This window comes from Spermophilus citellus, assembly GCF_964194105.1.
Source record: "Spermophilus citellus genome assembly, chromosome: 7".
NCBI lineage: Eukaryota > Metazoa > Chordata > Mammalia > Rodentia > Sciuridae > Spermophilus > Spermophilus citellus.
Genome location: NC_138188.1, coordinates 114,513,673 through 114,528,492, shown reverse-complemented (window position 1 = coordinate 114,528,492; position 14,820 = coordinate 114,513,673).

Here is a 14,820-nt window from a genome sequence, read left to right as displayed (position 1 = left end):
GCCCTTCACTTTGATATTCATCCTATCTATATTAACATACCTTATTGCCAGGATTGAAAACATCTGACTTTTGCCATTGCCTCTCAATAGCTGACTCTGATTTGCCAGAACAATGCCAATAATTGAAGAATATTATTTAGATCCTATTTCAGCAAATTCAAAAGCATATGATTGCTACTAAGTTCATCTGAAAGAGGTGACTGGCAATGTTAAGCTTTACCTCAGCCCTGTGCCCCCAGAAAACATTGATAGTTAAGAGATCCTCCACCAGTTTGTGTTCCAAGAGAAAGGCTAATCTTAACCAGTTAACAACAAAAGACTACAAGGTGCTGGCATGTTCTAAGGCCCAGCTCCATCTTTCCTCAATGACTCAGGTAAGGCCAGGATTCACCTTTCCTCATGACTTCCACAAGACTTGTTGCTATGATCTAAATATGTCCCTCAAAGTTTATGCGTTGGAGTTGGGGCCTAATGGGAGGTATTTAGGTCATGAGGACTTGTGAGTGGATTAATGCTGAGATAAAATGGGCTTTTGCAAGTGGGCTCTCTATTACTTTTCTGGCTTGTGAGGACACAGTGTTCTATTTTACCTTTTCACCTCCATTTGAATTTCACCTACCGTTTGAATACAAAGTAAGAACACCCATGCTGGCACCTTGATCTTGAACTTCCCAGCCTTTATAAATGTGAAATAATAATTAAAAAAAAATAAATTACCCAGTATCAAGTATTCTGCTATCAAAGCTAAAATAAATAAATAGAAAGATAGATAAATTATTTGCCTCCATAGATGCCTAGAACATTTTCTTTTTCTTTGCAATTTTTTCATTAATGAATATTATATTGTAATAGACTGAATAAAATCCTGTTCTTAATTGTCTGGTTTATTTTATATTTGACACCTGTATAATTTTAAGTTCTCTCTTGGTTTCCCAATGCTGGAAATTAAACTTTCTTTTCATTTGTAGTTCAGTTATATATTTAAAAATATAAAATTCATACAACATTTTACATGCTTTTAGCAGGAGAGAGATTTCAATAACCCAGTTGTCCTTGTTGTAGGAAACTGATGCCATCTCTATTCTCTTTCCCGTCTTTTGTTGGTGGATATATTTTGTGTTCAGCTCCTTTAGGGCTTTGCCTTTTGATTTACAAAAAACTCTCTTTTCCTTCAAAATAAAAGATTCCAGCTTTGGCTTTCATAATTTTTGCCTCTGAAGTGGGCATCAAGAACTTTTCTTGGAACTCAAAATCTGAGCACCGACTCTCTTGGCATTTCTATTACAATTATATCCCTCTTCCCCCAGCTATGGCTGCCTCTGGATGAATAAAGAGAAGGTTTTGTATGGGAAAATGCCAAGTAAAAAGCAATAGGATTAATTTTGAGAAGTTATCTCAGTATAGTCTCAATCGTTTACACCTGTTATCCAGCATAATATGCACCTTAAAGCTGCAGTGTCTGTGGACAGCTCTGTGCCTGGAACCACAGAGAAGGGGTTCCCTGCCCTCCCACACTCCATTCACAAGACCCACCCCCCACCTCTATCCTTGTACCTCATTTCAGTCTGTTTCTCCTAACAGTTGGCTGACTTTGCTGCCTCTTTTTCCTTGTTCTTTGAATTATGCTCACTGTTGCCTTTCTGTAGAATGATTTTGATGTATCCCTCATGTTATATATCTTCAGACCACTCAAATAAGACTAACTTTATTTGACGCACCCCTAGTACAAACCTACTCAAATCTTCCCATCAAATTCACTGAAAGCATCTGGACATAGGCACTAACATATCCTTTCTAGAGAGCAGTTGGCAGAAGATAAGTGTAGCCTAGGGAGACAGAACTTATCCTTGGGATGGTAGTGATGAAAGAAAGGGCCTAGACAACAAATCTGGGGGAAGAAGAAAAGGTGTCATGATTTTAATGACTTTTCAAAAAAATTACTATCCAAGTAATACATGATCACTGTAGAAAGTTTAGAAAGAAAAAGAGAAAATATTTTCTATGGATAATCAAAATTAATTATGCATCAAAGTGTATGTGTACAAATTTAATGTATCGGTAGAAACTCTAATATTGGACATTTGTGTTCTAATTGTTACTATTATTTAAAAAAATAATGATGATTATTCCCATAGCTAATTTTGCTGTGCACATTGTGATGCTTTAGTTACATGCTTCTAAATTATTCTACATAAATACAAAGGCAAGTATTAAACTCATTGCTTGTTATAAAGAGAGCTATTAAAAACATTTTTTTAAAGAACTTACTAAGGGCCAGGTAATCTTAGAAATGCTTTATATAGATTATTCCAGTTACTTTCCCACACTAATTCCATCAGAGAGGTGTTAATATTTCTATTTTGTGATGAAGAAGCTGCAACTTCAAAAGGTTAAGAAATTTGCCCAAGGTCATGCAACTACTCAGTGGAAAACCAAATTGAAACTGTCCCTTGAGTCCTGGGGCTGAATTCTCAACTACTGCATTCCACTCCATGAGTTCATGGGCTACACATGTACCACAGTTCCACCAGCTACAAAATCATATATGTATATGAAACTGGAATTGATCTTTCTCTTTTAAAAGGCAAATTTTTATCAATGTCAACATTTTGCCATTCAGGAATACTGATGAGTCATTTAACATTTCACATAATTTTAAAAAATCTTACAAGCAGTCATGCAAAATCAGCAAAAGTTATAATAAGGGCCAGTTTCAGATCTTTAAAATCACTAAATTCTGAAAGACTAAGATATTTTTTCTTTTCTTTACCGTCATGTGGCCTTGAGTAAAAAGAATTCTAAATAGTATGGGAGGTGTAAGAGTGCCCCAAAAGTCCTAAATTTTCTCCTAATGTTCAAGTTTTACCTCAAGTTCAAGTATGGATGTTTCTCTGTAAGATGGAATATTTAAATTTTCATTTCTCCCTTTGATGTTTTATGATGTGGAGACATTCTTTCATGACTATTGTCTGAAGGACCTGGAGTGATTGAGTCTGCCCATCAGGTAGATTGAGCACCAGAGACAATCAGACACTAGGAAAGATGTATCTCCTAACCCAAGTTGATCAACTGGCAAGAGGTGGAGCTAAAACCTGATGAAACTTCCTTCTTTCCTACCCGGTGCTACTCCAAAAGTGCTCCACAGACTGGTGCTGGTTCACCAAGTATTTGTTATGTGGTAGGTACGGCAATTGAGACTGTTTAGAAACTTTAGAGCTATCTGACATTGTCCTGCCACCTGAGCAAATGACCACTGAACTGATTTTCAATAAAGAAGGTGCAGACTCCAGCTCGGTGGGGAGAAGCCCGACGTCTGCATTGCTCTAGTCATACAGGGTCCTTTCACCATTTCAGGTATTGTTGTATGATGGATTGAAATGGGAATAGGATTGCACACAATTTACAGGAAGCGCTGTTAAACTTGCATTGCAGACAACAATGAATATTGTTTGTTACGACTATGTCCTAACCAGTTTATGGGGCATATGTCTACAAAAAATTACTTGAGGTTTACCTGAAGTTCAAGGTTAAGCAGGTTTCCTGTATATGTATTTGCTAAATGTGGAGACCCTAGTTGGTGGGCACAGGGTAAGACCAGATCTTTACTTTCTTCTGCTGTTTTGTTCATCTCTTCCACTTTGCTGTGGGTTAAACACATTCAGGCTCTTTTGCTAATCTACTTTGTTATTTTTCAATTTAAATGTTTACAGTCATGCATGTCTTTCTTTTTCTTCAGTGGCTTCAGTGGAGTAGGTACTTTTGGATAAGATTTCTGCACTACTTTGAGGACTAATGAGTTAATGTCTTAAGAGCACTTTACAGAATGCAAAAGTGCTGTCTCTACAGATCAGTTAAACAACAAAATTGTTTCTAGTGCACCTTATTGTCACCTAAGCTTTTTACTCTGTTTTCTGATATTATTTAAATTTACCTTGAAAATTCTGTACTTAAAGATTTATGACAAAGCACATACTGTACCTTGCCCAATAACTTGTATATGGACAAAATGAGCATGCTCTGCATAAAAGAACATCTGAGGTAGTTTACAAGGGTGAGTGACCTCAATTTCCTCATTTATAAGATTAGGTTGTTGGACTGGGTGATCTTTGGGATTGGTTGACTGCTAGAATGTTCTGTAATTTCAGAAGTCACCATAGAAGGCCAAAGACTGTGTAGCTAGGAGTACAGATTTCCTATTTCCTTGCCAATGGCAAAGGAATGGCAGGCTGGTGTGTGTTCATGAATACCAGCTGGTGAGAGAGACTTCTCTCCCCACCTCCCTTGCAACTCTGCCACCTAGAATAAAGCTCTCCCAGTTGATAGACAGCATCAGATGGCTTAATGGGGTGGGAGGCACTAGACTGGAAATCAAGAAGACTGGGTTTGAATCTTGGTGTGTTAGTAAGTTTTTTGCAACTGTGACAAAACAGCTGAGGAAAATAATTTAGAGAAGTAAAATTTATTTTAGTTTTAGAGGTTGGCTATGTTTGGCCAGCTCCATTGTTTTAGGCCTGAAGGGATGCAGAACAGCATGGTAGAGGGCATGGCAGAGGAAAGCTGCTCACCTCATGGCAGTCAGAAAGCAGAGAGAAAGAGTGAAAGGAAGGGGTCAGGACAACATATGTCTCCAGTGACCTACTTTTTCCAATTAGACCCTACTACAATATTCATCATCTCCCAACAATGCCATTAAATTATTAATCCATCATTGATTAATCTACTGATGAGATTTGAGCCCATGATCTAATCCCTTCCTGAAGCCTGCATCTCTGAACACGGCAGCACTGGGGACCAAGCCTTCAACACATGAGCCTTTGGGGGACATATGGATGCTTCTCTGTAAGATGGGATATATACAACACTTGACTTTGCCACTCACTAGCCACATGATTTGGGAGCAGTTCTTAAATCAAATAATCACAGATACTTCTGTCCTCTAAAGGAGAGACACAATTCCCAGTGATATGGGTTAACCCTGTTGAGGAAGACATCCTGAAGATTTCAACAGGCTTTTTTGTTTATGAAAAGAGGGTGGTCTGTGCTATTTTAGATGGAGCAGGCTGTCTCAAAGAGGTTAGTCAATTTGTGCTCCTATAACAGAATATCCTAAACAGCAAAATTTTATTTCTCATGGTTCTGGGGACTGGGAAGCTCAGGATCAAGTTATACATTATTACTATTTTTTTTTTATTGTTGGTCGTTCAAAACATTACATAGTTCTTTTTTTTATTGTTGGTCGTTCAAAACATTACATAGTTCTTAATATATCATATTTCACAGTTTGATTCAAGTGGGTTATGAACTCCCATTTTTACCCCGTATACAGATTGCTGTATCACATCAGTTACACTTCCACTGATTTACATATTGCCATTCTAGTGTCTGATGTATTCTGCTGTCTATCCTATTCTCTACTATCCCCCCTCCCCTCCCCTCCCCACCCCTCCCCTTTTCTCTCTCTACCCCCTCTACTGTAAATCATTTCTTCCACTTGTATTATTCTTCTCTTACCCCTCATTTCTTCTTATATGTAATTTTGTAAAACCCTGAGGATCACCTTCCATTTCCATGCGATTTCCCTTCTCACTCCCTTTCCCTCCCACCTCTCATCCCTGTTTAATGCCTTTGATTTATGCGTGTTGATTTTATATCCTGCCACTTTGCTGAATTCATTTATTAGTTCTAGTAGTTTCTTTGTAGACCCTTTTGGGTCTTCTAGGTATAGAATCATGTCATCTGCAAATAGTGATAATTTAAGTTCTTCTTTTCCTATTTTTATGCCTTTAATTTCTTTCGTCTGTCTAATTGCTCTGGCCAGTGTTTCGAGAACTATATCGAATAGAAGTGGTGAGAGAGGGCATCCCTGTCTTGTTCCAGATTTTAGAGGGAATGCCTTTAACTTTTGTCCATTCAGATTGATGCTAGCCTGAGGCTTAGCATAGATAGCTTTTACAATGTCAAGGTAAGTTCCTGTTATCCCTAGTTTTTCTAATGTTTTGAACATAAAGGGATGCTGTACTTTGTCGAATGCTTTCTCTGCGTCTATTGAGATGATCATATGGTTCTTATCTTTAAGTCTATTGATGTGGTGAATAACATTTATTGATTTCTGTATATTGAACCAGCCTTACATCCCAGGGATGAATCCTACTTGATCATGGTGCACAATTTTTTTGATGTATTTTTGTATTCGATTCGCCAGAATTTTATTGAGGATTTTTGCATCTAGGTTCATTAGAGATATTGGTCTGTAGTTTTCTTTCTTTGAGGTGTCTTTGTCTGGTTTCGGAATCAGGGTGATGTTGGCCTCATAGAATGAATTTGGAAGAGCTCCCTCTTTTTCTATTTCCTGAAATAACTTGAAAAGTATTGGTATTAATTCTTCTTTAAAGGTTTTGTAAAACTCCGCTGTATACCCATCCGGTCCTGGGCTTTTCTTGGTTGGTAGTCTTTTGATGGCTTCTTCTATTTCATCCATTGATATTGGTCTGTTCAAATTGTGTGTGTCCTCCTGACTCAGTCTGGGCAAATCATATGACTTAAGAAATTTATCGATGTCTTCACTATCTTCTATTTTATTGGAATATAGGTTTTCAAAATAATTTCTAATTGTCTTCTGCATTTCTGTAGCATCTGTTGTGATATTGCCTTTTTCATCCTGTATGTTAGTAATTTGAGTTCTCTCTCTTCTTCTCTTCGTTAGCATGGCTAAAGGTCTGTCGATCTTATTTATTTTTTCGAAGAACCAACTTTTAGTTTTGTTAATTTTTTCAATAGTTTCTTTTGTTTCAATTTCATTGATTTCCACTCTGATTTTAATTATTTCTTGCCTTCTGCTACATTTGCTGTTGTTTTGCTCTTCCTTTTCTAGGGCTTTGAGATGAAGTGTGAGCTCATTTATTTGTTGGTTTTTTCTTTTTTTGAGGAATGACCACCAGGTGATGAATTTTCCTCTTAAAACTGCTTTCATTGTGTCCCATAGATTCCGATATGTTGTGTCTGTATTTTCATTTATCTCTAAGAATTTTTTGATTTCCTCCTTTATGTCTTCTGTAACCCATTGATCATTCAGTAACATATTGTTCATTTTCCATGTGATGTAGGATTTTTCCTTCCTTCTTTTATCATTGATTTCCAGTTTCATTCCATTATGATCAGATAAAATGCAAGGTATTATCTCCACCCCTTTATATTTACTGAGGGTTGCCCTATGGCATAATATATATCTATTTTTGAGAAGGATCCATGTGCTGCTGAGAAAAAAGTATATCCATTTCATGATGGTTGATAAATTCTATATATGTCAGTTAAGTCTAGGTTATTGATTGTGATATTGAGTTCTATAGTTTCTTTATTCAACTTTTGTTTGGAGGATCTGTCCAATGGTGAGAGAGGTGTGTTGAAGTCACCCATAATTATTGTGTTGTGGTCTATTGGATTCTTGAACTTGAGGAGAATTTGTTTTATGAATGTCGCAGCACCATTATTTGGTGCATAAATATTGATAATTGTTATGTCTTGTTGGTGAATGGTTCCTTTTAACAGTATATAATGTCCTTCCTTATCCCTTTTGATTAACTTAGTCTTGAAGTAGATTTTATTCGATATGAGGATGGCCACCCCTGCTTGCTTACGAGGACCGTGTGCATGGTATATTTTTTCCCATCCTTTCACCTTCAGCCTTTGTATGTCTTTTCCAATCAGATGTGTCTCCTGGAGGCAGCATATTGTTGGATTTGTTTTTTTAATCCATGATACCAGCCTATGTCGCTTTATTGGAGAGTTTAAGCCATTAACATTCAGAGTTACTATTGATATATGGATTGTACTTCCATCCATGTTTGATTATTTATCCTTTTTTAAAAAAAATTTAGTTTGTTTCTCCATGATTATCTTTCCCCTCGCCCTCTGTCTTTACCGAGGCACTTCCTACTGATGGTTTTGGTTATTGTTTTTCATTTCTTCCTCGTGTAGTGTTTTGCTCAAAATGCTTTGCAGTGCTGGTTTTCTGGATGCAAATTCTTTTAACTTTTGTTTATCATGAAAGATTTTTATTTCATTGTCATACCTGAAGCTTAATTTTGCTGGATACAGAATTCTTGGTTGGCATCCATTGTCTTTTAGTGTTTGAAATACATTGTTCCATGACCTTCTTGCTTTCAGCGTCTGTGATGAAAAATCCGTTGTTAACCTTATTGGTTTACCCCTGAATGTAATCTGTCTCCTTTCTCTTGTAGCTTTTAATATTTTCTCTTCATTCTGTATATTGGATATCTTCATAACAATGTGTCTTGGCATTGGTCTACTGTGATTTTGTGTGCTCGGTGTCCTGTATGCATCTTCAATTTGTATATCTGTTTCCTTTTTTATTTCTGGAAAGTTTTCTGTAATTATTTCATTCAGCAGGTTACTCATTCCCTTGGTTTGAATCTCTGAACCTTCTTCTATCCCGATGACTCGTAAGTTTGGTTTTTTTATGTTATATCATAACTCTTGGATGTTTTTCTCGTGATTTTTTACCAGCCTTTCTGAGTTGGCTAGACTCTTTTCAAGATGATATATTTTGTCTTCATTATCTGACGTTCTGGCTTCTACTTGCCCCACTCTGTTAGTGATACTCTCAATTGAGTTTTTAATTTTCTTTATCATTTCCTTCATTTCTAGAATTATTGTTTGATTATTTTTTATAATCTCTATCTCCTGATAAAGATGCTTAACTTCTTCTTTTATCTGTTTATGTAATTCATTCTCAGTGTGTTCTTTCACTGCTTGAATTTGCTGTCTCGTATCCTCTTTAAGGTTCCATTCCATCTGTCTAAAGTGTTCCTTGAGTTCTTTATATGACCATTTTTCTGATGACTCTAGGTCCTCCTGAATATTTAGGCTGTCCTGCATTGTTTGTACTCCTTTTCTTCCTTGCTTTTTGAAGCTGCTCATGTTACTTCTTGTTCTGTTTGACTGCTGAGTTACTGTTTACTCCTATAAATTTATTAGATGCTTGGGAGGAAAGGTATCAGAAGGGAAGGGAAGAAGTCACTAAAGAGAATGAGAGTAAGCAGGTAGAATTCAAGGAAGAGGGGATAACATAATTGAAAAGAAATGAAAAGACAAAAGAAGAAAAAAAATAGGAAATAAAAAAATTAAAAAAAATAAAAAAATTAAAATTAAAATTAGAAGAAAAAAAATTAAAAAAAATTGTAAAAAAAAATTTTAAAAAAACAACAGGAAAGAAAAATGAAAATGAAAGAAAAACCCAAATAAAAAAAAAGAGAAAAGGAAAAAGAAAACAAAAAAAAACTAATAAAGGCAGTCTTAGAGTTTGATTAACTTCTCTTCCAGTAGGTGGCGCTGTGCCCACCAGGCCAAGTTTCTCCTGTCAATACGCGGGAACCAATCAATGTGCAGCAGCTCCTCCCAGACTGGGCGAGTCTCCAATCCTGAGTGCCTAGGGCCTCCTCTTGTGTCTAGTCACTTCCCACTTTTCCTCTAACCAGACCCCTCTCATGGGTGCCGCTCACCACAATACTGGCTACACACCAGGTCTGCTGCTCCCGGGAGCCCTGTTTTCATGAAAGACTGGGCACACTCTTCCAGTTTGCCATTCCCTCAGACCCTAAGTTTGTAGAGCTTGGGGCTGAGAATCCTCAGGGAATTTTACTTGCCCTCCGGTAGCCACGCCCCCGGTAGCTGGTGCAAGAGACCTCAGCTGTCAGCACTGGTGGGAGCGGTAGTTCTGCGCCGTGGGTCCGGCGCCACCTCTAATTCCCTGGGTCTGGGTATCGTGCTCACGGGAGAGCTGGGGGGGGCCCTTACGGGAGAGCTGGGAGGGGCCCTTAAGGTTTCCCCGATGTGTGGAGAGGGAAGGCTAGGGAATTACACACCTGTAGTTTCAATGAAGTTATCTCCTCCGCTGCAGTCTGATGACGTCAGTTCTCTGCCATGGTGGTGTCTCTTGCAAATGGCGACAGTTCGTTTCCCTTTGCCGGGCGACCAATGCAATGGGTGGGTCCTTACTGTCTCTCCCAAGCCCCATTTCAAACCTGTGGCCACTACCTATGAAGGCTCGGTGGGCATTTACCTCCATAGGATGAGAAGGGCTGACCAGTTGTTTCAGCCGGATGGATTAGTGCTGAGTCACAGCTGTTTGTCTGCGGGAAGCAGGCGAACGGGAGCTTGAATTCAGCTGATCCGGGCTCAGTGTTTGTTCTGAGAGGCCCAAACTTTTTGCCCCAGATCCACGTCAGCTCAGCATTGCCTAGTGATCCTGAAATTTCTTGAGATTTGAGGAGAGGGTGTGTGGAGATCAACTCAAAATTTCTCTGTCCCGGAGCAAAGTGCTTCGGAGGCCCACCCCCGGCTCGTGGCTAGAGGGAAGCGCCACACCACACCACCTCCCAATGACTCTTAAGTTTGGTCTTTTAATGTTATCCCATATTTCTTGGATGTTCTGCTCATGGTTTCTTAGCAATCTTGCTGAGCTGTCTATGTTCTTTTCAAGTTGAAATACTTTGTCTTCATTGTCTGATGTTCTATCTTCTAAGTGATCTACTCTGCTGGTAGTATTCTCAATTGAGTTTTTAAGTTGGTTTATTGCTTCCTGCATTTCTAGGATTTCTATTTGTTTGATTTTTATTACCTCTATCTCCCTGTGTAATTGATCTTTTACTTCCTGGATTTGTTTGTGTAGTTCCTTGTCAAAGTGATCTTTCATTGTCTGATTTTGCTGTCTCATGTCTTCCTTGAGACTCCAGATCATCTGAAGCATGTATATCCTGAACTCTTTATCTGACATTCCATCTGTTGCAGCTATTACCTCTTCTAAAGTTGAGTTGACCTGCATTGCTTGTGGTCCTTTCTTTCCTTGTCTTTTCATAGTGCTCGCTTTTCTTTCTGTTTGGTGAAACTGTTGTGTTTTTGAAATTTTCCCCCTATTTATTTATATTGCTCTTGTATAGTTGGAAAATCTCCCTTTCAGGGCGGGTAGTGGCTGTGCTCCTCCTATAATTAGGGTGATCTGTCTACCATGCTGGCGGCTCTGCTCTGCCCGCACTCCAATTGTGGTGACGTAACTACCACGCCCTCCGGTCGTTGGTCCTGATCCGGATGTGGGCGGCGGCTCTGCTCGGCCCCTACTCCAATTGGTGTGACGTGTCTACCACGCTGGCATGCCTCTAGGCCTGTTCCGCCGGTGGGTCGCAGGTCTGCCTACCTTGTGGGCTCGGGCGGCAGTTCTGCTCAGCCCCCACTCCCAATGGGGGTACCTGACTGCCTCTCCAATGGGTCGCTTTGCCTTTTCTGGACACGGGCGGCGTCTCTGCTCCACCCCCACTCCAACCAGTGTGACGTGACTGCCTTGGTGCTACGTGTCCACCACGCTGGCAGGCTACTGGGCCTGTCCTGCCAGTGGGTTGCAGGTCTGCCTACCTTGCAGGCTCAGATGGCGGCTCTGCACAGCCCCTACTCCAAATGGGGTGACTTGGGTACCGCGCCGTCGGGTCGCTGGTCCTGTTCTAGGCGTGGGCGGCTACTCTCTTCGGCCCCAGCTGCAGTTGGAGTGTCGTGATACCACGCTCGCGGGTCACTTGGCCTGCTCTGGGCGCAGGCGGCAGCTCCACTCTGCCCCCCTGGCCCCCACAGCACCCAGCAGGACCCGGACCGAGAAGCAGTCACCGCAGGTTCCCCAACCCTGGGCCAAAGCAGCTTCGGGAGCCAGAACCCGGCCTCTCCGATCCCGTCTCACGCTCCGCTAAGAGCAGGCTCCAAGGAGCGACCCCCGCGGGTTCCCCTGCCCCAGGCCAAAGCAGCTCTGGAGCCAGAGCCCGGCCACTCCAAGCTCTCCGAGCTCGGTGCACGCTCCGCTGGGTGCAGGCTCAAAGATGCAGTCCCCGAGGGCTCCCCAGCCCCGGGCCAAAACTGTTCCGGGAGTCAGAACCCAGTGGCCCGAGCTCTGCGCACGCTCCACTTGGAGCTGGCCTCAACACACAGTCTCCGCAGGTTCCCCAGCCCTGGGCCAAAGCAGCCCTGGGAACCAGAATCCGGCCGCTCAGAGCCCGGCGCACGCCTTGCCACGAGCAAGCCCCTAGGAGTATTCTCCACTGGTTCTCCAGCCCCGAGCCTGAGGGATCTGTCTGCAAGACGTAGGCAAACACCAGCCTGAAATCACCTGTTCCATAGCTGAATGTGCTGAGATCAGTAGAAAACAGGGATGATTACATCAGCTTTCCAAGATGGCGGCTGCTGTCCTCCTCCGTGGTCCGACCGGTGTTGAGAACTGAACTGGACCGCTTCTCTCCTCTGTCTCAAAGCCGGAACTCAGCACTAAGCACGGCCATTGCACCACTGGCAGGAGCCCCCAGAATCCACATCGCTGCACCCCCGCTCCGGTACCTCGCTGCTTCCCAGCGTGCGCCGCAGACTCCAGCTGCGGGGCGATCCGCCGATCAGGCAATGCAACCCTCCGTGCGGAGAAATCACCCGCGTCCGATCCCCCGCAGCCGAACCTCGCGCGATGGAAATCCGTCCACTAGATTCTGGAGCACCTCAATTTCACTGGAAATTCCCAACAAGATAGCTTTCAGCTGTTTCACCTTGTCTTTCTCCCGCACAGTGACGCGGCGCACTGGGGTGAAGCACTCCCTTCGCCGCCATCTTCCCCGTCTCTATACATTATTATCCAAAGTACATGTATGAAGATACAAATTTATGTGAATATACTTTGAATACAACCAGAGATATGAAAAATTGCGCTCTATACGGGTAATAAGAATTGTAACGCATTGTGCATGTCATATGTAAATTAAAAAATTAATAAAAAAAAGGATTAAGTTGTAAGATTCAGTGTCTGCTGAGGGCCTGTTTCTTCAGTCTCAAGGTCACCTTCTTCTTACAGGGTGGGAGGGCCTAGCTAATGTCTGCAATCTTTTCTAAAAAGGCACAAATCCCATAAAGGCTTTGCCCTCATGGCCTAATCACCTCCCCAAGATCTCTGCCTCTGTGCACTATCACCTTGGGGTAAGGATTTCAACATCTGAATTTTGGGGGGACATTGATATTCATACTACAGAGGAAACAAATGCTCTGTAAGATAAAAAGCAGAAATGCTAGAATTAAAAAAAAATGTTGATGCTTACAGAAAGAGGGTGGTCCTTTGAAGAAAAGAGAAAAGGAAATAGTGTAGAGTAAAATTGACCCTCCTTGCAGGGCTGATGGGGCAGCTGGAAGCCAATGAAGGAAGGGGGGTGAGGATTCGGAGGACAGGCTCAGACCTTGGGCAGCCACTGCTGCATCCCAGCGGTATCCCAGCCAGTCGTCAACCACTATCAGATGGTCCAGCCTTTCAATGAAAGCCAAAAACATGAAAAAAAATTCATTTACAAATATTGGAAGCTAAATTTTTTTTAAAAAAATTCATTTAAAAATATTGGAAGCTAATTAAAACTGTCCTGGCTGAGGCCCATGAACTGCTGTTTTAGTATATATCTCATCTAGAGATAGAAGGGGTTGAGTGAGGGAGTCAACATGATTTTAGGACAGCCAACCCTTTTCCGAGATGACCTATTTAGTGTTTGCCATGCAACTCTTAGAAGGCCTCAGATTTTCAGTAAAACTGTGACAGACACAACAGCTTGAGTTGGTGATGATTTGAGAGAAATGAAAGAAGGGCCGAGTGGTACAAAAAGAAGACAGTGATGGCGAGAGGGAAATAAGACACTGAAAATTCAGCAGAAGAAAGGAATCTGAAGAAGTGAAAAGAAAAACACAGTCTCTCTCAAACAGAGAAAGATATAAATTCCTCCCTGATGGGAATGTGGTCCTGGGCTCTCTGCGTAAATGGAATGGGGACTGAGCATTTGCAGTTACCCTGGAAAGCCAGAGAACTTGGAGACATCCAGTGGGAGATGTGTATGTAATTCACAAAAAGAATAAAATGATATAAAACCTCTCAAAGAGTAATGTCATACACCAGCAATGTTTGCTGTTGGAATGTTCTGAACATGGTGGACTGGAACAAAAGGACATGGGGCCTGTCTGACAGGGCTGGGGCAGGTGGGAGAAGCTCTTCCCTCAACACCTGCTGGCTGAGTCCAGCGGAGTAGCAGGAAGATGGGGGAGCTGCTGAGCCATCCCAGGACTGCATGTCCACAGAGGTGCCATCAATTGGGAAAAACCTGTAATGATCAGGGGAGAGACTGGAAGAACTTGAGAATGGGAAACCTGAGATATGGAGCCGGATGAAACTTAGGGTCTCCATGGTTTCAAGGCAAACCATTGTCTTTTTGGTTGAGATGTATGTGGGCTTGACATTTGTATTTGTGACATTCTCTAGAAATGAAACATGGAGTATATGAATATTGAGAATTTATTTCTTTAGGCATGTTCTAGGTACTCTGCAACTCTAGAGACAACTTATTCCTCTCCTTGCTCTCTTTCCTTTTCTGAAGCACATGGGGCAACACATCATTAACACTCCCAGAGCCAGTATGGGTTTTTCTTTCTCATGCCTCTTCAAGGAAGAGAGTATTTTCCTGGAGAGCAACTTCAGAGAAATCAGTATTCCTATTCCCCTTGAGAGTGTCAGGATTCTGGACCAGTTATAGAAGTATTATGAGGCACAACATTTATGGAGAGAGAGAGAGAGAGAGAGAGAGAGAGAGAGAGAGGATTTTTGCTGCTTTTTCACAAGACTGAGCTTGTTGGCTACATCATCTCAGGTGGTCATCAAAATGATGAGCATGTACTGTGTAACAGCAGTGCATTCTGCATGATGTGAAGAAGCTTGGAGAATGTCCCACCTCGTCAGTAGCCAAGGCAGGACACAGG